Raw genomic sequence first — 25,899 nt, forward strand, 5'->3', positions numbered from 1 at the left:
TTGGGACTAACCTATTAACCGGAGGCCCAGCCCATATTGCTGTTTTCTTGCCTATTTTAGTGTTTCGAAGAAAAGGAATATCAAACGGAATGAAACCTTCGGGAAAGTTATTTTTGGAACAGAAGCAATCCAGAGAACTTGGAGTGCAAGCCAGGGAAGCTTCAAGGAGGCCACGAGATACGGGGCGCGCACACCCTCCTGGACGCGCCCTCCACCCTCGTGGGCCCCTCAAGGCTCCCCCGACCGACTTCTTTCGCCTATATAAGTCCATATACCTTAAACCTTTGAAGACAACAATAGATCGGGAGTTCCGCCGCTGCAAGCATCTGTAGCCACCAAAAACCTCTTGGTAGCCCGTTCTGGCACCCTGCCGGAGGGGGAATCCCTCACCGCTGGCCATCTTCATCATCCCGGCGCCCGGCGCTCTCCATGACGAGGAGGGAGTAGTTCACCCTCGGGGCTGAGGGTATGTACCAGTAGCTATGCGTTTGATCTCTCTCTCTCTCTCTCTCGTGTTCTCTCTATGGCACGATCTTGATGTATCTCGAGCTTTGCTATTATAGTTGGATCTTATGATATTTCTCCCCCTCTACTCTCTTGTGATGAATTGAGTTTTCCTCTTGAAGTTATCTTATCGGGTTGAGTCTTTAAGGATTTGAGAACACTTGATGTATGTCTTGCCGTGCTTATCTGTGGTGACAATGGGATATCACGTGATCCACTTGATGTATGTTTTGGTGATCAACTTGTGGGTTCCGCCCATGAACCTATGCATAGGGGTTAGCACACATTTTCGTCTTGACTCTCCGGTAGAAACTTTGGGGAACTCTTTGAAGTACTTTGTGTTGGTTGAATAGATGAATCTGAGATTGTGCAATGCATATTGTATAATCATGCCCATGGATACTTGAGGTGACAATGGAGTATCTAGGTGACATTAGGGTTTTGGTTGATTTGTGTCTTAAGGTGTTATTCTAGTACAAACTCTTGAATAGATTGATCCGAAAGAATAACTTTGAGGTGGTTTCATACCCTACCATAATCTCTTCGTTTGTTTTCCGCTATTAGTGGATTTGGAGTGACTCTTTATTGCATGTTGAGGGATAGTTATATGATCCAATTATATTATTATTGTTGAGAGAACTTGCACTAGTGAAAGTATGAAGCCTATGCCTTGTTTCGTACCATTGCAATACTGTTTACGCTCACTTTTATCATTAGTTACCTTGCTGTTTTTATATTTTCAGATTACAAAAACCTATATCTACCATCCATATTGTACTTGTATCACCATCTCTTCGCCGAACTAGTGCACCTATACAATTTACCATTGTATTGGGCGTGTTGGAGACACAAGAGACTCTTCGTTATTTGGTTGCAGGCTTGTTTGAGAGATACCATCTTCATCCTACGCATCACACGGACTGATAAAACTTAGGTCATCCACTTGAGGGAAATTTGCTGCTGTCCTACAAACCTCTGCACTTGGAGGCCCAACAACGTCTACAAGAAGAAGGTTGTGTAGTAGACATCAACGTGTATGCCCTGAGACCTCCCAACTAGACGTGTCTTTCTTTCTGGGTCATACTTTGTATCGTTCATGCCACTAGTACTATGACGTGTGGTCTCCGACCCAGAAGTGGAAGAAGTGGAGACACTCTACCACGTTGTTCATGTCCCACTCCTTTTGCTGACGTGTGGGAAATCCAGCACGTTCCATGTTTGGCACTCCTTCGTCGTAAGAGTTGAAACGCTAGCATTCATCTGAAAAAAAATATATAAATCAGTAGTGATACTATACCACGCATTTTCCTTGCTCCTCGATATCGGAAACAATAGTACTACTTCCGTTCGCCAACATGTGGGACGTCGACCATCCAGGTCCACTTGCCATGCATGCAGAACTCCAAGGGAGAGTCACCCTGGTCGCCACGTCGCAGTAATAATGACTAATGAGCCGTCAAATCACAGGCCCAGCCTTTCCCACTTTGAAGTTGCTCAGACGAAGGAACCATCGTAACTTCGTTGAATTCCGCTTCTTGAAGAAAATTACTGTACCAGCAGTACTGCTAGCTACAGTAGTTACTCCAGCAGAGGCCTCCTTTCGTTCATAGGATAGGAATTTTATAGGAATATGAAAATCATAGGAAGTGAAATGACATGCATCTCAATTCCTATAGAGAAAGAGTGCCATTTGAAGCATAGGATAGGAATTTTTCCATTGAGTCTAGGCTAATGTACTGGTAATTTGCTCTAAAACTACAGTATTAAATAGTAGTATCGGTACATGCTCGTACTCAGACACAGACACACACAATAACTACTAGTACTACTACTTCTCACATGCTGGACAGACGTCGTCGTTCTCCTTGCCGGCTTTGTCGGCGACACCCCACCGTGCTTGGATCTCCGCCAACCTCTCCGCAGCAGCGCGTGCATCCTATTCTTTCTTGCGGTGGCGGGCCTATCTTTTTTTGAGTGCTTTCTGACTTCTCTACTCCCTCTATGCGGCTTTGGTTGCCTCTTGCTCTACTGCCCATTTGACCTTGGCAACTTCAAATTCCGCCCATGTAGGTGTGAGGTCGCGAGCGGCGATGAACTCGGCACGGCGGGATGCCATATGTCGTGGGGGAACGAGCACCTATGGGGCAGGGCCCCTTTTCTGGTCCGGCAGGGAGCGAGGGGCGCACGAAGAGCATATCGAGGCCGAGCGCGCGGGGGAGATTTTTACCCAGCTTCGGAGCTCTCCGGAGAGATAAAACTCCTACTGCTGCTTTGTGTTTGTATTTGATCTTTGCTCGAAAGCGTGGGTATACTGTGGTCTCGAGTGAGTCGAACTGACTGAACCCAAACGAGCCGAACCCCTTCTACGTGCGCATGGGCCTCCCTTTTATAGTCCAAAGGGGGTCACCGATAGGTGGCAGCGTAGAAAGAGGGGTAGAAAGGTAAAAACACGGGTTGGTACAACTACTGTCAACAGTGTCCCCTACCTAACTCTGACGGCAGGGGACAAGAGCATTTAATGCCCGTCCGGTCACTCCAACAGTGTAGGAAACAACCGTTAGGGGCGCCACCGATCGCCACGATGGCCTCCTAGTCACCTTCGCTCGCCACCTCGCACTGCTAGGCTGCACAGCCACACGCCACGTGCACCAGGAATGATCCTGTGGCGACACGTCGTCGGGTGAGCTGGAGCGTGGGGGCAAAGTGGTGGCTTCGCCGCGGCAAGTGCCTTGCCGCGATATCTGTCTTGTCGCACCCGCAAGCTTGCCGCTTGCCGGGTCTTGCCGGGGCGCGCGGTGCGCCGTGGCAGGTCTTCTGAAGTGTTTTGATTGTCCTTCCCGGCAAGCTTCTCTTGCCGGGGCCTTGTCCTTCCCGGCAAGCTTCTCTTGCCGGGGCCTTGACTTCACAACTAATACTTTGTTCTTGAATGGCAGTGAATGGGAGTGACGGAGGGTCTTGGCGGGCGTCCGGCAAGCCTTGCCGCGGGGTGCTGCGACTGCCCGTGCACAAGTTCGGGGTACTAAAGTACCCCTACTTTAGTACACCGACAGGAGCCCCCGGGCCTGGGCCATACACGGTGCCGAGCGCTGTTGGGCCAGGCCCAAAACAGGGCACGGGCACGCGCGGCCTGGGTCCAAACCAGATCCGCTCCGAATCCACCGCACCCTCCCGTAACAGCATGCGTCAATCGCGGCGTCGTGGGAGAGGTCATGGGCAATTTTTAATTCCACGAAATGCGTAACGTTCGGCTCCCCTGTTTATAAGCAGAGGAAACAGGGCCGTTCCCCCACCTTCGCCACTTGCAGTTCCTTCCTCCGAAAGCTCCGCCGCTCCCCTCCGCTTCCCAAGCCGAAAGAGAGCAGCGCTCCGCCGCCCGTCGCCGCCGTTGCCCTCAACACCTCCGCGCTCCCCCGCCGCTTCCGCCATGGCTCCGAAGACCAGCAAGGCCGAGAAGTCGGCCGAGGCGTTGCGGCTTGAGGCGCTGCGCAAGAAGCGAGTGCTTTTCACCCCCGAGCTCACCCGGCAGGCGCTGCGGCGGGAGTTCTACCTCTTCTGGTCGACGCCGACGCGGGCGCATCCGCGCACGCCGGTGCTTTCTGCTGAGGCTTCGAAATCGAAGCGGTGCCCAAAAGGGTACTATTTCTTTCCGGTGTTCTTCTATTGCGGGCTCTGCCCACCTTTTTCGGATTTCTTCTGTGACATTATGAGCACCTACGGGTTTCATCTTCTTGATTTCACCCCCAACGCCGTTCTGACAATGGCGGTTTTCGCACACCTCTGCGAGAACTTTGTTGGCATCCACCCAAGTGTCGCTCTTTTTCGCCACTATTTCACCCCTCGAGCCGAGAAAGGAGAGCCGTTGGCCGGCGGAGTTGCCTGGGTCTCACGAACCGGCATGAAGGAGGTGTATCTGGCGGGCGAGCTCCGCAGCAAGTGGGATGAGTGGAGGGCGGAATGGTGCTGGATCTGTGATGCCAATCCGCAGCCCTTCACCAACCTGCGCAAGGCTCGGGTAGTTAGCGGCGGCGACTGGGGCGCTCTGTCGCTGGACGACGCCAAGCTAAAGATTGCCACCACCTGAATCCTCTGGCTCAGGCTTGCCGGGCTCACGACAGGGGCAGTTGGCGCGGATTTCCTTTCAGCGACAGCGATCTCGAAGAGACCGGTACCTTTCAAGGAATCAATCCGGGAAGGAGCAAGCCCAAGGGGAAGATCACACTGCCAGTGACGTTTGGCAGCGAGCTGAATTTCAGGACAAAGAGAGTCATGTTTGACGTTGCTGATTTCCTGTTGCCCTACAATGGGATACTCGGCCGTCCAGCGCTTGCTAAGTTCATGGCAGCCTCTCATTACGGATACAGTGTGCTCAAGATGCCTAGTCCGGTAAGTGTCATTTCTGTCCAAGGCGACAAGAAGGATGCACTTATCTGCACCGACAAGATCTACCGGGAAGCAGCAGCTGCAGCAGAGCGCAAACCACTTGCCGCTGAAGCTCCCGGGGGGAAGAAGAAGAACACCAAGTACGGCAAGAGTAGCTCTGATGCCCACTCCGGCAAGCGCACCTCTTCGGAGTGCTGCACTGCCGTCGAGGACGCACCATCGAGCTCCACCGGCAAGTGCAAGAAGGCGAAGACAGCTTCACCAAAGACCAAGAAAGTGGCCGCCAAGGAGGACGGCACTGGTGGTACCTTCACCATCAGTGCAACGCTTGATCCTAAATAGGAAAGCGCGCTCGTTGCTTTCCTGCGGGTGAATGTCGATGTGTTTGCATGGCAACCATCTGACATCCCTGGCGTTCCCAGGAAAGTAATTGAGCACCACCTTGCCGTCTGTCCTCACGCGCGGCCCGTCAAGCAGAGAGTCAGGAAACAAGCAGTAGAAGGCCAAGAGTTCATTGCAGAAGAGATCAAGAAGTTGGAAGCAGCTGGCCTCGTCCGAGGAGTACTCCATCCAACGTGGTTAGCCAATCCAGTGGTCGTGCGCAAGGCGAATGGGAAGTGGAGACTTTGTATTGACTTCACTGATGTTAATAAAGCTTGCCCCAAGGATCCATTTCCCTTGCCGTGCATTGACTAGATTGTCGACTCCACGGCAGGATGTGATCTGCTTTCATTCCTTGATGCATATTCAGGATACCATCAGATCTTCATGGCAGAAGAGGATGAAGAGAAAACCGCATTCATTACTCCATGTGGCACGTACTGCTTTGTACGAATGCCTTTCGGACTGAAGAATGCTGGTTCAATGTTTGCAAGAGTAGTCAGTCATGCTTTTGAGCCACAGCTGCACAGAAATGTAGAAGCTTACATGGATGACATAGTGGTCAAGAGCAAGGACAAAGAGACTCTGATCCAAGATTTGGATGAGACTTTTGCAAACCTGCGCAAGATCAATCTCAAGTTGAATCCCGAGAAGTGTGTGTTTGGAGTCCCTTCCGGCAAGCTTCTCGGGTTCTTTGTGTCCCAGAGGGGGATTGAAGCCAATCCCGACAAGATCAAGGCCATCGAGCAGATTGAAGCCCCGAAGCACGTCAAGGATGTGCAAAAGCTTGCCGGCTGCGTTGCTGCTCTCAGTAGGTTCATCTCTAAGTCTGCTGAGCGCGCCCTGCCATTCTTCAAAATTTTGAAAAAGGCAGGTCCAATGAAATGGACTCCGGAAGCGGAGGCTGCGCTACAGGACTTGAAGAGATACCTATCCTCCAATCCAACACTTGTCGCGCCTAAGCCACAAGAGAAGTTGCTGCTATATCTAGCGGCAACCAATCAAGTGGTTAGTGCTGCGTTAGTTGCGGAAAGGGAGGCGGATGATGAGCCAACGGCCGCGACAAGCGAGTCCAGCGACAAGCTGGGGGCTTCCCCGACAAGCTCTGGTTCCGGCAAGGATGGATCTGCGCAGTTGCCGGAAGAGAAACAGAAGAAGATGGTGCAGCGCCCAGTTTATTTTGTCAGCTCCCTTCTGCAGGGGGCTAGATCAAGGTACTCTGGTGTGCAGAAGTTGCTTTTCGGCCTTCTCATGGCCTCGAGGAAGCTGCGCCATTACTTTCAAGCACATGAGATCACAGTTGTCACTCGCTTTCCGTTGAAGAGGATACTGCAAAATCCAGAAGCAACAGGCAGGATTGTCGAGTGGGCACTGGAACTGTCAAGCTTTGGCCTCAAGTTTGAAAGTGCTTCAACTATTCAGAGCCGAGCGTTGGCAGAATTCATAGCAGAATGGACACCGACACCTGATGAAGAAACTCCGGAGAGGAGCATCCCCGTCAAGGAAGCGAGCAAAGAATGGACCATGTACTTTGACGGTGCCTTCTCGCTGCAAGGCGCCGGTGCCGGCATGCTACTTGTCGCACCCACCGGAGAGCACCTCAAGTACGTAATCCAAATGCATTTTCCCAAGGAGCAAGCAACAAACAATGCTGCAGAGTATGAAGGCTTGCTTGCCGGACTCAGGATCGCTGCCGAACTTGGGATCAAGAAGCTTATTGTCAGGGGTGACTCGCAGCTTGTCGTCCGCCAAGTGAACAAAGATTATCATAGCCCATTGATGGAAGCATACATTGATGAAGTGAGGAAGTTGGAAGAGCATTTTGACGGCCTGCAGATGGAACATGTTCCAAGAGCTCAAAACGACATTGCAGATGGCCTGTCAAAATGCGCCGCACTTAATTTGCCTGTGGAACCAGGGATTTTTGTGCTCATGCTAACTCAGCCATCCGTGACACCATCAACTGGACAGAGCAAGAAGAGAAAGATGGTTACTGGCGACTACTTTCCAGCAGAGCTTCCCGAAGCCTCCGCCAAGAAGGTCCCCAGGATCAACACAGAAAGTGCTGAGGAGCGGTCTGCTCCGGCAAGCCCTAGGGTTTATTCCGTTGAAGCAGACGTTCCCGACAAGCTGTGTCCCGACACACTTGCCGGGGAGCATCACGCTCCGGCAGGATCCCAGATTCTTGCCGTAGAAGCGGATGTTCCCGCAGCAGCATTAGTGCCTTTAGTCCTTGTCGTCGAGCCACAGGCTCCGGCATGGGCACAGCAGATCGTCCATTTCCTCCAAACAGGAGAACTTCCCGAGGAGCAAGAAGAAGCGGAGAAAGTAGCCCGGCAATCAAGTATGTACCAGTTTGTTGATGACATACTGTACAGAAAAAGATTCAACGGAGTGAAATTGAAGTGCATTTCTCGGGAAGAAGGACAAGAGCTGTTGGCGGAGATACATGGAGGCATATGTGGTCACCACATTGGCGCAAGAGCACTTGCCGGCAAGGCCTTCCGGCAAGGTTTCTTCTGGCCGACAGCCCTCCAGGATGCGACTGCACAAGTAACCAAGTGTGAAGCGTGCCAGTTCCACTCCAAACAGATTCATCAACCAGCTCAAGCTCTCCAAACAATCCCTTTATCCTAGCCATTTTCGGTCTGGGGGCTCGATATCCTCGGCCCCTTTCCCCGAGCTGTCGGGGGCTTCGAGTTCTTGTACGTAGCAATCGACAAGTTCACGAAGTGGCCGGAGGTGGAAGCAGTGAGGAAGGTGACAGCACAGTCAGCAGTCAAGTTCTTCAGGTCAATTGTTTGCCGTTTCGGAGTCCCCAACAGGATCATCACCGACAACGGCACACAATTCACGAGCCGCACCTTCATGCAGTACGTCCAAGATCTTGGCACCAAGATCTGCTTCGCTTCTGTTGCTCACCCGAGAAGCAACGGTCAAGCAGAGAGGGCAAACGCTGAAGTGCTGCGCGGGCTCAAGACCAGAACTTTCGACAGGCTGCACAAGTGCGGAAGAAATTGGATCGAGGAGCTGCCAGTGGTTCTTTGGTCGATCAGGACGACGCCAAATCGAGCCACTGGCCAGACACCTTTTGCTCTTGTCTACGGAGCAGAGGCAGTTCTCCCCGCGGAACTCGTATACGGATCGCCTCGAGTGCTCGCTTATGATGAGCTTGAGCAAGAGCAGCTGCGGCAAGATGACGCGCTGCTCCTCGAGGAAGATCATCTTCAGGCTGCTATACGAGCTGCTCGTTACCAGCAAGCTTTGCGCCGCTACCATTGCCGCAAAGTTAATGCCAGAAGCTTCGAGGAAGGCGACCTTGTTCTTCGGCGCGTTCAATCCGCCAAGAATTCCAACAAGTTGACGCCAAAGTGGGAAGGCCCTTATCGGGTAAAGCGAGTCACTAGGCCTGGCGCTGTCCGCCTTGAGACCGAAGATGGCATCCCAGTGAGCAACTCCTGGAACATAGAGCATCTTCGTATGTTTTACCCATAAGGCGTGGTTGCCGGAACCTGCTGTCCCGGCAACCACCTTTTGTACAAGCCTTGCCGCTGTTGCATGTAACCCTTTGTACAAAGCCGAGCGAAGATCCCGTGCATAAATAAAGATCGTATGTTCAGTACATGTTGTCAAAAAGTATGCCTTTTTCTTTCTTAGCATGTATACACTGACGCTTTGTGCAGAACTTGCTCCCGGTAAGCGATAACGAGCCTCAAGGCTCCATAACTTTATTTTCTCTTCTTTCTTTTGCACAAAAGAAGGTTCCTCCGCCCACAAGTTCACGGGGGGGAAGAGGAGAGGGTAAACATGTGGATCAGACGTTGTTCAAAGAAGCACAAGCCTTGCCGGGACACACACGACAGAAAAGCTAAGTTGCCAAAGTTTGAGCACCATCATTTTTAATTTTTAAGTTATATTCCTTGAACGACCGTACCTTGTATGGAAAACCTGTGCGCGGAGGAACCGACTCATGGCTAAGTTGCGCCCTTAATTTGTTTCGAGTCCGGTCAACAATACAAGTGAGCTGCAACTAGCCCCGACAAGGTTACTTGCCGGAGGCAACACCGCCGGCGGGCTGCTGATGTTCCGCACTCAGCAAGTGTGTTTGCGCCAGCAAGTTCCCAAAAAAAGCGTAGGGTAAAAACATACAAGGAATGGAATCAAGTAAAGGAAGTAACATAGTAGATAGTTCCCAGGATAAAGTTATATTACAATAAATAACTTGCCGCGCGCTGATGGGTTATTCCTATGACGTATCTAGCAGCGGCAAGGAAAGGGAGAAGAAGGGTGGCCTAATCCACGCGCTCGCCGTCGACCCTCCTGACATCATTGATCTTGTCCACAATGGGTGCGACAATGGCTTTGAGCTCTTCAAGATCGGCACCCGTCGGCAGCTTCTTGAGGACGCGGGAGAGGTCAAGGTTTGGGTTGCGGAAGAGTATCTTCACCAACACCTTCTCCAAGACCTTGGCGCAGATCGCGCGCGACTCGTTGGCCAGCTGCTTCAGGATCCTTTCCCGGAGCTGCTGGAGAGCCGTCACCACGCCCTTGAAGAAAAGCGTAAGCTTGGCGCTGGGCTGGAGGTTTTCCTAAGTGGAGTACCCGAAGCCTGCCAAGTCCAGCTCCGCCAGCTCCTCGTCAATGGATGCAGCGATGTTGACGAGGCCCTCCGTCCAGAGCTCCACCGTGGCCTTGAAGGTGTTCTGGGTCTCAGCGGCCCTCGTCAGCAGCTCTTCGTTGCCCTTGAGCTCCTTCTTCAAGTCATCCTCCCGCTTCTTGGCGGCGTCCAGTGTCTCCGTCAAGGTGGCCAGCTTTAGCGCCAGATCAGCGCTGGAGTCCTTGGCGGCGTTCAGCTCCTTGATCTTCTCGGCAAGTTGAGCTTGCAGATCGCCATGGGCAAGTGCATCCTTCTCGCGCTCGCGCTGGAGTGCGGCAAGCTCTTCGTTCTTCTTTCCCGTATCTGCCTCCAGCTGCGCCACTTTCTCCTCCAACTCCTTCTTGGCGGCCTCAGCGGCCGCAGCTGCGTCCTTTGCCTCCTTGAGCGCCTCGCCAAGTGACTGCTCTCGTGCCTCGAGCTCCTCCTCGTGGCTGTCCAGACTAGCCTTCTTCTGTGTCAGCTCACCTTCCCGCCTGGACATCTCCTCGGCGGCGAGCCTCTGCTGCTCCTCGGCTTCAGCCTTCTCCAGGATGAACGCCTCCTTTGCCTCGCCAAGTTGCGCCCTCTCCTCTGCAATGGATCGGAGGGCCTCCTGGTTGCGGTTCCGGAGCTCCTGCGCGTGTTTCTCTATGTCAACTCCCGCCTGCACGACAAGCGCCTCCCGGGACTCAAGCTTCGCTTGCCGGGCGCGGTAGAGTGACACCAACTTCCGGAGCAACTGCTCCTCCTCAGACTCGCCACTGCTGTTGCCGGGCGCGTCAACCACTGCCAGCCCAGCAGAGGCAAGTACTTCCCCGTCAAACTCCTCTCCTTCGACTGGCGCCCTGGAGCCCGACGCCCAGGGAAGCTTGATGTATACGCCCTCGCCGGCCTTCAAGTAAGCGCCCGGCCGGGGCTCCTCAGAGCCCGGTGCTGCGTCAGCTGCGGAGGGGTCGGCGGTCGGTGCAGCGCCTTGCGCTCCTGTGTCCTCCGGGTCGTCAGTGCGATCGCCGGATCCCTCGCCGGCTCCTGCGCCAGCAGCCTTGGCGGCTTCTTCGTCGGCGGGTTCATCAGCGCCGGCCTCTTCCTCGTCGGCGACAACATCCCCAGTGTTGCCGCGTGCGCCCTCCTCGCCGGTGGCCTCAGTTTCCATCGGGTCCCCAAGAGGGGGATCTGAGGACAGGAAGAGGAAGAAAAAGTCGAGCCAATATCCAAAAAGAAGATTAGAAGAACCCAAGGGAAGATTTCCGACAAGAAATGTTACCTGTGCTGGGCTCTGTGACCATGGGTTCCACCACTGGGGGCTCACTGGTTCCGCCCCTTGCCGGGGACCCCTCCCTTGCCGGGGAATGCTCCCTTGTCGGAGAATCGCCCCTTGGCGGCGTAGTTGAAGCCGACAACACCTCCGGGGCGGCCTCTGGTTGCTCCTGGTGGGCCTGTTCTGCTCCTACGCAAATAAATCGACAATCAAGATGTCAGCAAAAGAAGAAGCATCCGTGTGCGCCCCACAACAGGAAGTAAACCAAACACTTACGCTGGGGGCTGTGCAGGGGGCTGCTGCGAGGAGAAGGAACCAGATCCGTCAAGGTGGTCTCGGACGTGTCCTCTGCGGTCTCGGCAGGATCGTCCTCGATGTCAACCACGGGGACCTTGGCCCTCTTCGCCGCTCTCTCGACCAGAGTCCTGAAAAGGAACAAGATTCAGGGAGAGGCAAATCAGATGCAAGACAAGAGTCAACAAGGATCGAAGAAAATCAAGAACAGCGAAAAGAAAGTCTTACTCCTCCTCCTCCTCCTCTTCGTCATCATCGGAGGAGCTCAGCGCGGAGAGGTCGAAGTCCGGTACCCTCTCTGCGCGGTGTGGCGGAGGAGTAGGCTCCCTTCGACGTTTGCCGGGAGCTGCAGCGGGATCGGGCGTGACGGCCCGGGAAGACCCCGCCCCAGTTGACGGCACAGCCTGGGACCCTCCCGCGGCAACGGTACTTGCCGCGGTGGAGCGTGTCCCACGGCGCCTCGACTGCTGGCCTGCCTGTCCTCTTGCCGTATCTGCAACTCGACGAGGGCGCCTTCTTGGTTGAAATTGGGTTTGCGCTGGGGGCTCCGCCTGCGGCGCGCTGCTCGAAGACGGCTGGCCACTCGCGCCCTCGACGGGCTCGCTCGCTTCGGCCCCGGGCTCCCCCTCGACCTCTCTGGCAAGGTCCTCCCGGTCGGCAAGGCTTGCCGCTTCGGCCGCTTCTGCCTCCGCCAGCGTGAAGCCGAACTCGCCTGCGGCGGCGGCTGCTGCCGCCTCTTCGGCCCTGGTGGCGATGTAGCGCATCTCGTTCTCGGTGGTGGCGCGGGTGAGAAGTTTCTGCTCGTCGGAGTTGACTGCTACCTCCGTCAAGCCATCGAAGAATTGCTGCACGACGTCGTCAGCGGGCTCCATCCAAGTTGGGACTATCCCATGCGAATCGCACTCTGGCATCATTGCGCAGATGCGATCGCGCTGGGAGTTGTTGCACAATGGGATGACGCCCTGCGGCAGCCTGAACCACTCTGGATGGTCGGGGTCATGCTTGAACAGCTCCCTCAGCATCCCGTCAAGCTCCAGGACTGTGAGGTTGAAATTGAGGCCTGGGCGCAGCCTCATGATATCCGTCGGGCCGCCAAATTGCCAGGCGGGCCTCCCCCTCTTCTGCAGAGGGGCGATGCGACGGCGAAGGAAATCCGCGCCAACTGCCCCTGTCGTGAGCCCGGCATGCCTGAGCCGGAGGATTCGGGTGGTGGCAATCTTTAGCTTGGCGTCGTCCGGCTACAGAGCGCCCCAGTCGCCGCCGTGAACTACCCGAGCCTTGCGCAGGTTGGTGAAGGGCTGCGGATTGGCATCACAGATCCAACACCATTCCGCCCTCCACTCATCCCACTTGCTGCGGAGCTCGCCCGCCAGATACACCTCCATCATGCCGGTTCGTGAGACCCAGGCAACTCCGCCGGCCAACGGCTCTCCTTTCTCGGCTCGGGGGGTGAAATAGTGGCAAAAAAGAGCGACACTTGGGTGTATGCCAACAAAGTTCTCGCAGAGGTGTGCGAAAACCGCCATTGTCAGAATGGCATTGGGGGTGAAATCAAGAAGATGAAACCCGTAGGTGCTCATAATGTCGCAGAAGAAATCCGAAAAAGGTGGGCAGAGCCCGCAATAGAAGAACACTGGAAAGAAATAGTACCCTTTTGGGCACCGCTTCGATTTCGAAGCCTCAGCAGAAAGCACCGGCGTGCGCGGATGCGCCCGCGTCTGCGTCGACCAGAAGAGGTAGAACTCCCGCCGCAGCGCCTGCCGGGTGAGCTCGGGGGTGAAAAGCACTCGCTTCTTGCGCAGCGCCTCAAGCCGCAATGCCTCGGCCGACTTCTCGGCCTTGCTGGTCTTCGGAGCCATGGCGGAAGCGGCGGGGGAGCGCGGAGGTGTTGAGGGCAACGGCGGCGACGGGCGGCGGAGCGCTGCTCTCTTTCGGCTTGGGAAGCGGAGGGGAGCGGCGGAGCTTTCGGAGGAAGGAACTGCAAGTGGCGAAGGTGGGGGAACGGCCCTGTTTCCTCTGCTTATAAACAGGGGAGCCGAACGTTACGCATTTCCTGGAATTAAAAATTGCCCACGACCTCTCCCACGACGCCGCGATTGACGCGTGCCATTACGGGAGGGTGCGGTGGATTCGGAGCGGATCTGGTTTGGACCCAGACCGCGCGTGCCCGTGCCCTGTTTTGGGCCTGGCCCAACAACGCTCGGCACCATGTATGGCCCAGGCCCGGGGGCTCCTATCGGTGTACTAAAGTAGGGGTACTTTAGTACCCCGAACTTGTGCACGGGCAGTCGCAGCACCCCGCGGCAAGGCTTGCCGGACGCCCGCCAAGACCCTCCGTCACTCCCATTCACTGCCATTCAAGAACAAAGTATTAGTTGTGAAGTCAAGGCCCCGACAAGAGAAGCTTGCCGGGAAGGACAAGGCCCCGGCAAGAGAAGCTTGCCGGGAAGGACGAGACCCCGGCAAGAGGAGCTTGCCGGGAAGGACAACCAAAACACTTCAGAAGACCTGCCGCGGCGCACCGCGCGCCCCGGCAAGACCCGGCAAGCGGCAAGCTTGCGGGTGCGACAAGACAGATACCGCGGCAAGGCACTTGCTGCGGCGAAGCCACCACTTTGCCCCCACGCTCCAGCTCACTCGACGACGTGTCGCCACAGGATCGTTCCTGGTGCACGTGGCGTGTGGCTGTGCAGCCTAGCGGTGCGAGGTGGCGAGCGAAGGTGACTAGGAGGCCATCGTCGCGATCGGTGGCGCCCCTAACGGTCGTTTCCTGCACTGTTGGAGCGACCGGACGGGCATTAAATGCTCTTGTCCCCTGCCGTCAGAGTTAGGTAGGGGACACTGTTGACAGTAGTTGTACCAACCCGTGTTTTTACCTTTCTACCGCTCTTTCTACGCTGCCACCCGTTGGTGACCCCCTTTGGACTATAAAAGGGAGGCCCATGCGCACGTAGAAGGGGTTCAGCTCGTTTGGGTTCAGTCAGTTCGACTCACTCGAGACCACAGCATACCCACGCTTTCGAGCAAAGATCAAATACAAACACAAAGCAGCAGTAGGAGTTTTATCTCTCCGGAGAGCTCCGAATCTGGGTAAAAATCTCCCCCGCGCGCTCGGCCTCGATCTGCTCTTCATGCGCCCCTCGCTCCCTGCCGGACCAGAAAAGGGGCCCTGCCCCATAGGTGCCTTGCGCACGACCACTGGATTGGCTAACCACGTTGGATGGAGTACTCCTCGGACGAGGCCAGCTGCTTCCAACTTCTTGATCTCTTCTGCAATGAACTCTTGGCGTTCTACTGCTTGTTTCTTGACTCTCTGCTTGACGGGCCGCGCATGAGGACAGACGGCAAGGTGGTGCTCAATTACTTTCCTGGGAACGCTGGGGATGTCAGATGGTTGCCATGCAAACACATCGACCTTCGCCCGCAGGAAAGCAACGAGCGCGCTTTCCTATTTAGGATCAAGCGTTGCACTGATGGTGAAGGTACCACCAGTGCCGTCCTCCTTGGCGGCCACTTTCTTGGTCTTTGGTGAAGCTGTCTTCGCCTTCTTGCACTTACCGGTGGAGCTCGATGGTGCGTCCTCGACGGCAGTGCAGCACTCCGAAGAGGTGCGCTTGCCGGAGTGGGCATCAGAGCTACTCTTGCCGGACTTGGTGTTCTTCTTCTTCCCCCCGGGAGCTTCAGCGGCAAGTGGTTTGTGCTCTGCTGCAGCTGCTGCTTCTCGGTAGATCTTGTCGGTACAGATAAGTGCATCCTTCTTGTCGCCCTGGACAGAAATGACACTTATCGGACCGGGCATCTTGAGCACATTGTAGGCATAGTGAGAGGCTGACATGAACTTGGCAAGCGCTGGACGACCGAGTATCCCATTGTAGGGCAATGGGAAATCAGCAACGTCAAATGTGACTCTCTCTGTCCTGAAATTCAGCTTGCTGCCAAACGTCACTGGCAGTGTGATCTTCCCGTTGGGCTTGCTCCTTCCCGGATTGATTCCTTGAAAGGTACCGGTCTCTTCGAGATCGCTGTCGGGGATCTGGAGCTTCCTGAGCACTGCGGAGGAGATGAGATTCAGGCCGGCCCCACCGTCAACCAACATCTTTGTGACCTTGAGGTTGCGGATGGTTGGCGAAACCAACATCGGCAAGCACCCTACCGCAGTGATGCGATCAGGGTGATCCTCAGCGTCAAAGACGATGGGCGTGCTGGACCACTTCAGGGGCTTGCGCGATTCGACTAATGGTTCTGCTGCATTCACCTCCCGCACCCATTGTTTGAGTTGACGGTGCGAGGTGTGCAGAGAAGCACCGCCGTCAACGCACAAAACCTCCATCGCCTTCTGAAACTCTTGATCGTCGGTCTCATCCTCATCCATCTCATCATCCTCATCCTCTTCTTCGTCCTTGTCGCGGCCACGGGGAGGTCTATCTCCTTGCCACTGTTTGGCCTTGCCGCGGCGCCCTCCCTGGGCGGGAGGCTTCTTGCCGGATCCTCCGCCACCTTTCTGGGAATTCTCCTTGTCGCGGCGCTCGTATTCAGCTTTCTGTAGCTCCGCCATCTGCTCGACTTTCTTGCATGCTTGGAGGTCATGGCCCTTGGTGCGATGGATCTTGCAATACTGCTTGCCGGAGCCGTCCTGCTTGTCGGCGGCCACCACAGCTTCACCGGAGTCGTCAGCTTTGGCCTTGTCGGAGCCGCCTCCGGTTTCTCCTTGCCGGAGGGGCGTCCTCACTGTCAGATCCTTCTGCTCCTGCGTTCTCTCCGGGGAGTTTCCTCCCTTCTTCAGCACGGGCGCACTTGTCGGCCAGAGCATAGAGCTCGCTGACATCTCTGATCTTGCACATCGCCATCTCCTCCCTCATCCTGCGGTTACGCACGTTCTGATGGAACGGCTACCGCGGCGGGGTGGACGTCTGGGATGTTGCGCTGCACCTGGCTGAATCTCTGTATGTACTTGCGCAGGGGTTCTCCTTCCTTCTAGGCAAGCAAATGAAGATCGCTTTCCTGGCCATGAGGCTTGTGGCCGCCTGTGAAGGTGCCGACAAACTGATGGCACAGGTCCGCCCATGAAGAGATGGAGTTGTCCGGCAAGTGCATGAGCCAAGATCTGACGTTGGGCCTAAGCACCAGCGGGAAGTAGTTGGCGAGGATCTTCTCGTCGCGCCCCCCGGCAGCCTGCACCGCGATGGTGTAGACGCTGAGGAACTCCGACGGATGTATCCTGCCATCGTACTTCTCGGGTACGTCTGGCTTGAAGTTCTTGGTACTGGGCCACTGGACTTGCCGCAGCTCACAAGTGAACGCAGGGCAACCTACCGCGTACGGCAGGTCGCCTGGTTCCCCTGGCGCATGCATATCGACAGCGGGCCCAGCGCGCTGGTTAGACTGACGTCGCGCTTCCCTCCGATGCTCGATGCGAGTGCGAGCGTCTTCGTGTCGTCGTTCTTGGATAACTTGGCGTTGGTCGCGGCGAGTTCACGGGTCCGACGAGGCAGTGGAGTCGGCGTCGAGGTTGGCCCGACGAGTCGGCGATCTTGGCCTTCGGGGCGGGGAGTGCACGGTGGTGGCACCCCCAGCTGCTTTGTCGGCGTCGGCTCGCGCCTGGGCGTCTTGCCGGGGCTTCGACGCGCTCGGTTGCCGGGGCTTGTCGCCGTTGGTGAAGCCGATGAGGCTATAAATGGCCATCCTCCAGTCGTTAATCTTGTGTGGCGCCGGAGGGTAATCTAGAAGCAGCTGGGCTCGGGCCAGCGCTTCTTCTGGAGTCTTGGGTGGCGGTGGCGACGAGCGGCGCGAGGAGCGGGAAGTGCTCGGGCTCCCAACTGGATTGGAAGGAGCAGTACCCCGTCCGGGCGACCGCACCTCACTCGCGCCAGCATGCTGGCGTGCACGCTGGTATTGAACGTCCCGCGACCCACCAGCTTGGCCTTGCTGCAACGTGAGCATGGTGCTAGGAGCACCAGGGCGTTGTCGACCCTGCACCTCCTGGGAAGGGCGTGGCGTATATACAGTTGCCGAAGCTTGCGGGGCCTTGTCTTTGGACCTGGTGACGACGTGAGTCCCACCGTCAGCGCCCGCTCCTCCACTGGTGTCTACTCCACTGCCCGTTTGCTCCTGCGGCGGTGGTGGAATCGACGTGGACGGAGCGGCCACCTCCGAAGGCTTCTTCTTTGGTGGCATGTCGATGAAGATGTTGATGTAGCGCGCGCGGAGACCGGATCAGGTTCGCACGACCTCGACGCCCCCTACCTGGCGCGCCAAAGATGTCGTGGGGGAACGAGCACCTATGGGGCAGGGCCCCTTTTCTGGTCCGGCAGGGAGCGAGGGGCGCACGAAGAGCAGATCGAGGCCGAGCGCGCGGGGGAGATTTTTACCCAGCTTCGGAGCTCTCCGGAGAGATAAAACTCCTACTGCTGCTTTGTGTTTGTATTTGATCTTTGCTCGAAAGCGTGGGTATGCTGTGGTCTCGAGTGAGTCGAACTGACTGAACCCAAACGAGCCGAACCCCTTCTACGTGCGCATGGGCCTCCCTTTTATAGTCCAAAGGGGGTCACCGACAGGTGGCAGCGTAGAAAGAGGGGTAGAAAGGTAAAAACACGGGTTGGTACAACTACTGTCAACAGTGTCCCCTACCTAACTCTGACGGCAGGGGACAAGAGCATTTAATGCCCGTCCGGTCGCTCCAACAGTGCAGGAAACGACCGTTAGGGGCGCCACCGATCGCCACGATGGCCTCCTAGTCACCTTCGCTCGCCACCTCACACCGCTAGGCTGCACAGCCACACGCCATGTGCACCAGGAATGATCCTGTGGCAACACGTCGTCGGGTGAGCTGGAGCGTGGGGGCAAAGTGGTGGCTTCGCCGCGGCAAGTGCCTTGCCGCGGTATCTGTCTTGTCGCACCCGCAAGCTTGCCGCTTGCCGGGTCTTGCCGGGGCGCGCGGTGCGCCGCGGCAGGTCTTCTGAAGTGTTTTGGTTGTCCTTCTCGGCAAGCTCCTCTTGCCGGGGTCTCGTCCTTCCCGGCAAGCTTCTCTTGCCGGGGCCTTGTCCTTCCCGGCAAGCTTCTAGCTTGCCGGGGCCTTGTCCTTCCCGGCAAGCTTCTCTTGCCGGGGCCTTGACTTCAAAACTAATACTTTGTTCTTGAATGGCAGTGAATGGGAGTGACGGAGGGTCTTGGCGGGCGTCCGGCAAGCCTTGCCGCGGGGTGCTGCGACTGCCCGTGCACAAGTTCGGGGTACTAAAGTACCCCTACTTTAGTACACCGACACCGTCGCTTTCCTACCAATTTGTGTGCGGTCGTGGGCGGCGAGGAACTCGGCGCGGCGGGATGACATCACTTCCTTACCGGTTAGTGTGCGACGCGGTGGCATGAACGACGCTTGGTGAGAGCTCTGGGTGGAGTGGTCGCACAACCATATAGTGCATTGGTTTGTCAAGAGCTCAAGGACAGAAGACGAAGGAAATTTGGATTCCCCTTCAATCCTTGTCATTTATTACCGAGTAAAATGCATTGGCGGTCATCGAACTTGTGTTGATAGCTCACTTTGATCATTATATTATATGTGATGCACGCATTAGCGCACACCGTCCATAGAGACAAGTAGCATGTACGCATGCAGACACTCACGCTCACGCTGTCAAACCATGCTAATGCATGCACGTCGCCCTCTCAATAAAAGTCCTACTCATGGCGCAACGCAAACGGCGAGGCCGTCACCCTCGCGCCCCGGCGGTGCCTGACATTACTGTTTAGACGTTTGATGGAGGCCTCCACGAACGCCAAGCATGTATTCACCTGGCTCAACACCAACAGTCATACTCAGGACTCGGCGCCTTGCTCATGTATACCGTCCATCACAACGACAATATATAAAACAGCCTAGCTAGAGAGGGTACTATGGTACGGAGTATGTACTATCATGAGCGACTAATCATAGTGCCACTGCACACGAGTCTGTGTCTGATCGGTTAGTCCATTATTCGTAAGTTATGCATGGTTGTGTGGTGTCTAATGGTGGTCGTCAAAGGCTAGCTGGCGACAAGACCGGTTGCATGGACGCCTGGTTGTCAATACGTGCCGCATACATTTCAAAGGCTCGTCATCCATGAGTTCACATTTTACCACCAGGCCAGCGTCTGACCGCCCTGGCCTACCGAAACCCCTTCCATTGCTAGTGCGCGCTTCCCGCCTAAAATGTTCACCGTCTCTCCAGAATGTCAATGCCGCATTCATCAGACTTAACTGCAGGTGCAGTTGGTGTGTCACTGACATGCGGGCCAGATGCCCGTTGGGCCCACATGTCAGTGACCCAACGCACCTGCAGTTAAGTCACTGAAGCAGCGTCCGCATTCACACCCGACGAACCTACTCCGGCGCCAGCCGTCCATCCGTCTGCCGTGGCTCATTGCCATTCGCCCGGTATACTAACTTGAGCCCCAGCTCCCAGCCATAGCCAAAGACCCACACTCATTATCCTCCGGTCCCTTCCTTCTGTCGGCACCACTCCAACCATGGCCTCCTGGCGCTCCAAAGCTCTCTTGGACGTACTGTCATAGGAGCAAACGAAGGACATCAGCGGCTCCGCTCCGGGCGCGCTCCAATGCTCTCTTGGACGTACTGTTGCAGGAGCAGACGAAGGAGATCGCCAGCTCCCCCCCGGCTGCCCTCCACCGCCACTACCACGAAGTCGGCGCGCGTGCACGGGCGGAGCCAGCAGCGAGGAAGAGTAGTACACGGTAGGTCGCCGCCGCTCTGGTCCTAGGAAGGCCACCGCTCCTCCACTCAGTTGACGCCAAGCTTGGTGGGATAAACATCAGCGGCCGATTAGCCGCTTGACGGTGATGTGGAGGCAGAAATCTTTAGAACCTTGTGCTCCGGAGGATGAGGTTATCAAGGCGGATGATGAGGAGGCAAAGGCAATGGCCAGCTTTCTCGGGTTCATGGCCGGACATGATGGTTGGGCGCTGTCGGTGTCAAAACCGACGGATCTCGGGTAGGGGGTCCCAAACTGTGCGTCTAAAGTCGATGGTAACGGGAGACAGGGGACACAATGTTTACCCAGGTTCGGACCTTCTCTATGGAGGTAGTACCCTACTTCCTGCTTGATTGATCTTGATGAATATGAGTATTACAAGAGTTGATCTACCATGAGATCGTAATGGCTAAAACCCTAAAAGTCTAGCATGTATGATTATCTTTTTCCCTATAGACTAAACCCTCCAATTTATATAGACAACAGAGGGGACTAGGGTTGTACAAAGTCGGTTACAGAGAAAGGAATCTTCATATGTGGCCGCTAAGCTTGCCTTCCATGCCAAGGAGAGTCCTATCCGGACACAGGAGAAAGTCTTCGATCTTGTATCTTCACAGCCCATTAGTCTGGGCCATGTCCAACAGGCCGGACGCCCGAGGACCCCTTAGTCCAGGACTCCCTCAGTAGCCCCTAAACCAGTCTTCAATGACGAGGTGTCCGGCGCGTAGATTGTCTTCGGCATTGCAAGGCAGGTTCACCTTCCCGAATACTCCAAGGTAGTCTTCGGACAAATGTGTCTGGATCTGTACCACAAACATCACAAGAGAATATAGTACTTCACGAGTCCAATCTGTCAACGTCTTTTCGTAACATGACATCACGCTCGCCCGGTCATTATTTTGAACCGTTTCCGTCCTGCCGTTCCACGTTTCGAGGCGAGGTTTTTATTGGCACGTCCTGTCGAAGCAGAGATGGTGTTCCCTTATTGCGGGATTTTTATTAATGCGAGCGCGGGTAACCCAACCGTTCCATTGGAAAGATCCCCTGGGAATAGGCAGGTTTTCAGGCTTAGGAGGGGGCATTCGATACCCGTTGCCTTTATAAAGGACCCAAGGGCCGTCTTTATTTACGCCAAACCTCTCTTCAGCCTTCCCACCCTCGAGTTCTACGTCCAACGTTTTACTCCATTGCTACAAGCTTCCCAGCCATGTCCGGGCTCAGCTCTCAGGGCCGATGGGTGGCTTCCTCTATTATAGAGGAGGATATTGTGAAGCTTCGGGCGGCCAGATATCTGACCGCGGAGATCCTCCACAGGCTTCCTGCTCAAGGACAGGTTGTTTCGACTCCCAGATCCGGCGAGAGGGTCGTATTCATCTCTCACTTCCTCCGAGGGCTAGGGTTCACTCTTCGCCCCTTTGTCCGGGGGATCATGTTTTATTACGGACTAGATTTCCATGATCTAGCCCCAGATTCTTTCCTCCATGTCTCGGCGTTCATCATCACGTGTGAGGCTTTCCTCCGAATTCCCCCACACTTTGGCTTATGGCTCAAGACCTTTAGCGTGGGGCCAAAGGTGGTTGACGGGAAACAAGCGGAGTGCGGTGGCGCTGCTGTGAGCAAGCTTACCAATATTCCCTGGCCAAAAGGCTCTTTCGCCGAAGCGTCCAACCACTGGCAGCGGGAGTGGTTCTACCTCACCGAATCCCGCGGTACCAAGTGGGCGGCTATACCGGTGTTTCGTTCTGGCGCTCCGTTGCATTTGCATCATGGATCAATACGGGGCTGGACTGGGGATCAGTTGACGAAGTGCAGACTCTACAGAGCCGCATCCGAACCCTCCTTGAGAAGGACATCGACCTTGTCAACGTGATTCAAGTAATGCTGGTCTACCGAGTCCTGCCATGCCAGCGTAGGCCTCTTCGCATGTGGGAGTTTAATCCGGAAGGACCATGGACCCTCCAACACTTCTTCGGCACTACGCAAAGGGATGTGGAAGTTGTTTTTCGGGAAACGGAAACAGTGGCCGGACACCACCCAGGACATCGGCCTCGACTTCAACCATCTGGATACCTCGATAAGCGCTCAATCCCCGAATACTTTGTAGTTAAGCGTGTCGTAATATGTTACTGAGCAAACTATCTTCTTCCAGGGCTGGGTAAAGAAAGCGGAGCGAATTTGGTGTCTGGCTCCCCTCCCCGAGGACTCCGTAGATCCCGTACTAACAAGGATGCTGGCCCTGGCACCGTACCAGATGCCTGTGGAGGAGGACAAGGCGGAAAGTGGGAGGACCAAGGGCAGTCTTCATCCCGAAGGTATACCGAACATTGTGCCCGGGGGAATCAAAATTCCCTCATCCGAAGACAAAAGTGAAGGAGGAGTTGACGTCTCTTCGCCCCATGGTAAGAAAAGGGTTATCTTCGAAGATTGGGCGAAAGAGGCTCCTAAGCGAGGCAAGGTGCCCCAGTCGGGCGGTTCGGGCTTGGAGGGTGGCGTTTTCGCATAGTCCCATGATGAGGGCAAGCCTCCAGTCGAATCGTGAGTGGACCAAGATGTTTTCTTTAAACATATCCCGTTCCTTTCCTGTTACCAGGATAACTTCTAAAATATATGCTTTCACAGCTCGGCAAATAGTCTTCTTCACCAATCCTCTTCTTCGGGAGATCTTCTCCCAGAGATGATGGAAAGCGAGACACCTCCATCGGTCTCCTCGCCTAATAAGGCCGACGACCTTGAGGTGTCGTCCAGAAGGACCTCTCCTGATCAACAAGTGGTGCGAGGGGTGATGAAGACACCGCCCAAAGGTGATACTTTGGTAGCTGTAACACCCCAAAAATTTAACCATGTTTTGTTTATTAAAATTTTGCCAGGAAATTAGAATTTTATTTTCTGGGTTTATCTTTTGATTTCAGAACCTCTTTTTTTCTTTGATATTGTGGAGTTTTAAACCCCAAGTGAAAACTTTCCAAAGTTTTTATTGGACTTGTATACTCTCTCAATAAAATATTTCTTTTATCAGTGGGATTATTTATATAATTATTTTTCCCTGAGCTTTATTTCTCAAAAATGGTTTTTCATAAGTTTTAGGGTCCCATTTGCACTACAACCCTTTGATAAATTGATTTAAAAATCCCACCAAAATTTGGGGATGACATGTGACGTCCCTAATTCACTTTTGTGCAAAAATATTCCTTAGTCATTTGGAGATTTTGAGTTTTACCACAAGTTTTTAAATCTGGTCCAGTTGCACTTTTGCACTACAACCTATTTAAATATTTCTTTAAAACTTCCACCAAAATTAGAGGATGTTAGTAGGAGTATATTATTTATCTTTGTGCAAAAATCCACTGGTGTTATTTGAAAATTTTGAGCAAACCATCCTCTTTTGCCATCTGGACCAGTTTGGCTTTTTCTACAGCAACTCTAATTTTTGTTGCTCTAATGCCCATGATCTTTTTCCTGCTTATTAACCACCCCGCAAAACCCTTAAGTCCAGGAGAGTGGACCCATTGGAGTATTTTTGGTCCATGGAATGATAGCCTTTAGTTTCTGTCCAGAACTGGTTTTCTCAAAAACTTGCACTAACAAGTTTCTGTTTTTGCCAAACTAACATTGCCACCCTCTCTATCATCTAAAGAGACTATGATCTGGAGAGTTTGGCCACTCCAAGAAATGCCTAGATGCCCTTGGCATTTTGTCAAACACCTTATGTGCATGGTCAGTTTTGACATAGTTTCTGGTTTGTACATTGGACCTGCTTGCTTTGCCTAACCAGCATGTCTAACGGCTCCACCATAGTCTATAGCCCCAACCTGATAAGCTCATGTGATTTGGAGCCCTCTGGCGTGCCGTGGCATTTTGCCGAACACGCGGTGTGCATGCTCTGGGCGCGCCCAGAGCGCACATTTTGCACGCGCGCGCACTGAGCTGCCGCGTCTCACTGCCGCCTCCCCGCGCCCGTCCTGGCCCTTTCCCGCTCGCAGCCAACACACACGCCCCCTCCGTCGCCACAGAGCCGCCCCTGGAGCTCCACAGCGCCGCCGTCAGGTCGGTCGTGGCCACTAGCGGCCGGCCACAGCAGCCCCAGCCATGGACAGCGCCGCCCGAGCGACACGCGCGCGCCAGCTGCCCCTGGAACAGCTCAATCTCATCCGCAAGCCCGTCCGCTAGCTCGTGTCGCCGCCACGTCGCCCTGCTGCAACAGAACAGCGGTTCGCCGTCGAGCTTATCCACAGCCACCGCGGAACCGACCCCGGCCGCCTATAAAAGGGACCTCGAGCTCGACCAGGTGCCCAGGCGACCTCGTGCCAACCCCCTAGGGCGCCCACAGCCAGCAGTCGGCGGCAGGAAGCCTTCTTCCCCATCTTCGGCAGGTTCGGCCGCCGCCACTCTCCGGTCACGTTCGTCGCGAGCAGGCCCTCCCCCGTCCCTCCAGCACCACCACTTGACTCCTCTTCACCGTGCGGAGCTGCCCAGCCTCTCAAACGCCATCGGAAACCACCGTAGCCCAAAGCCCCAATTCACCCGAAGCGGCCGTCCGCCGCGGAGCTCGGCGCCGGAGACTCCCTCCACCCCCGCCAACCTAACGACCACCGGGAGGACTGCCCTGGACTGGCGGATCCATCCCTGCCCTCAGAACCCCTCGGGGAGCCACCGTTCACCGGCGTTGATCGCCGGAGCCCCGCCTCTGTTCGGCCAGAGGAGGAAGGAGGCGGGAGCGGCCGGTCAAACCTGACCAGTGGGCCCCCTGGACCCACTGTCAGCAACCCTGAGTCGGTCCACGCTGGCTAAGTGGAAACGTAAAGCGCAGAGTATGCTTTCTCCCCCGAACAATTTTTGTTTTTTCGGTTTCTTTTATTTATTTTTTATTTTTTTAACAGAATTTGACTAAACTTTGACTGGCTATAACTTTTTAAATATAACTTCAAATGAGTTGATTCTTTTTCCTACCTCTCTCAAATTTTGTCTAGTTTATTTTCATATTTATTTGAAAAAAATTCAGACAACTTTTATGTACTTTTTTGAAACTATGGATTAATTTGAATATTTTCAAAAATAGGATTTTGGAGAAGAAGACATCTTTCAAAAATGCACCCCCACTTGCATACTCTTGAAGGCAAGAATTCTAAACTCTGGCATAATATTTTTGGTGTGTCGTTTGAATGCGGTTACACACTCCTTGTCTCAGAGTTTTCGTTATTTTATGTGATGATATGAACATACTCATAAGTGCATATTGATGATTCCGTGCTACTGAAATTTGATACGTTGTGATAGTAATCACCCTCGTATGCTTTTCATGCATACCGGAAGGAAGCCGGAAAGTATCTATCTTGGGTAGGCATGAGCTTGTCCCTAGTTCCTCGTCGAGACGAGTGTGTCCGGTATGGCATGATGGGGTATGAAGAGTGGTGATTCTGTCTGTTGGATGAAATATATTTGTTATGCTAATCATGCACGGAATACTTAAACCTCCTGAGTTGACCATAGATCGAGTCTTGTTCCAGTAACTCCCATACTTGTTTCATACCACCACTTGTCCCTGCAGCAGGTAGGGTACGGTTCAGTAAGTTGTTAACCCCTTTCTAGCACACATCGTACAGAGAGGCCATGGTGGAAGATACCGACTGCAGCTGGTAGGCAGGCCACCTGGTCCGGGGCATGGGTGTTTCCAGTTGGGACCGAGAGGGGGCACCCCTTAGT

Source organism: Triticum dicoccoides, chromosome 5B (assembly GCF_002162155.2).
Source record: "Triticum dicoccoides isolate Atlit2015 ecotype Zavitan chromosome 5B, WEW_v2.0, whole genome shotgun sequence".
NCBI classification, from domain to species: Eukaryota; Viridiplantae; Streptophyta; class Magnoliopsida; order Poales; family Poaceae; genus Triticum; species Triticum dicoccoides.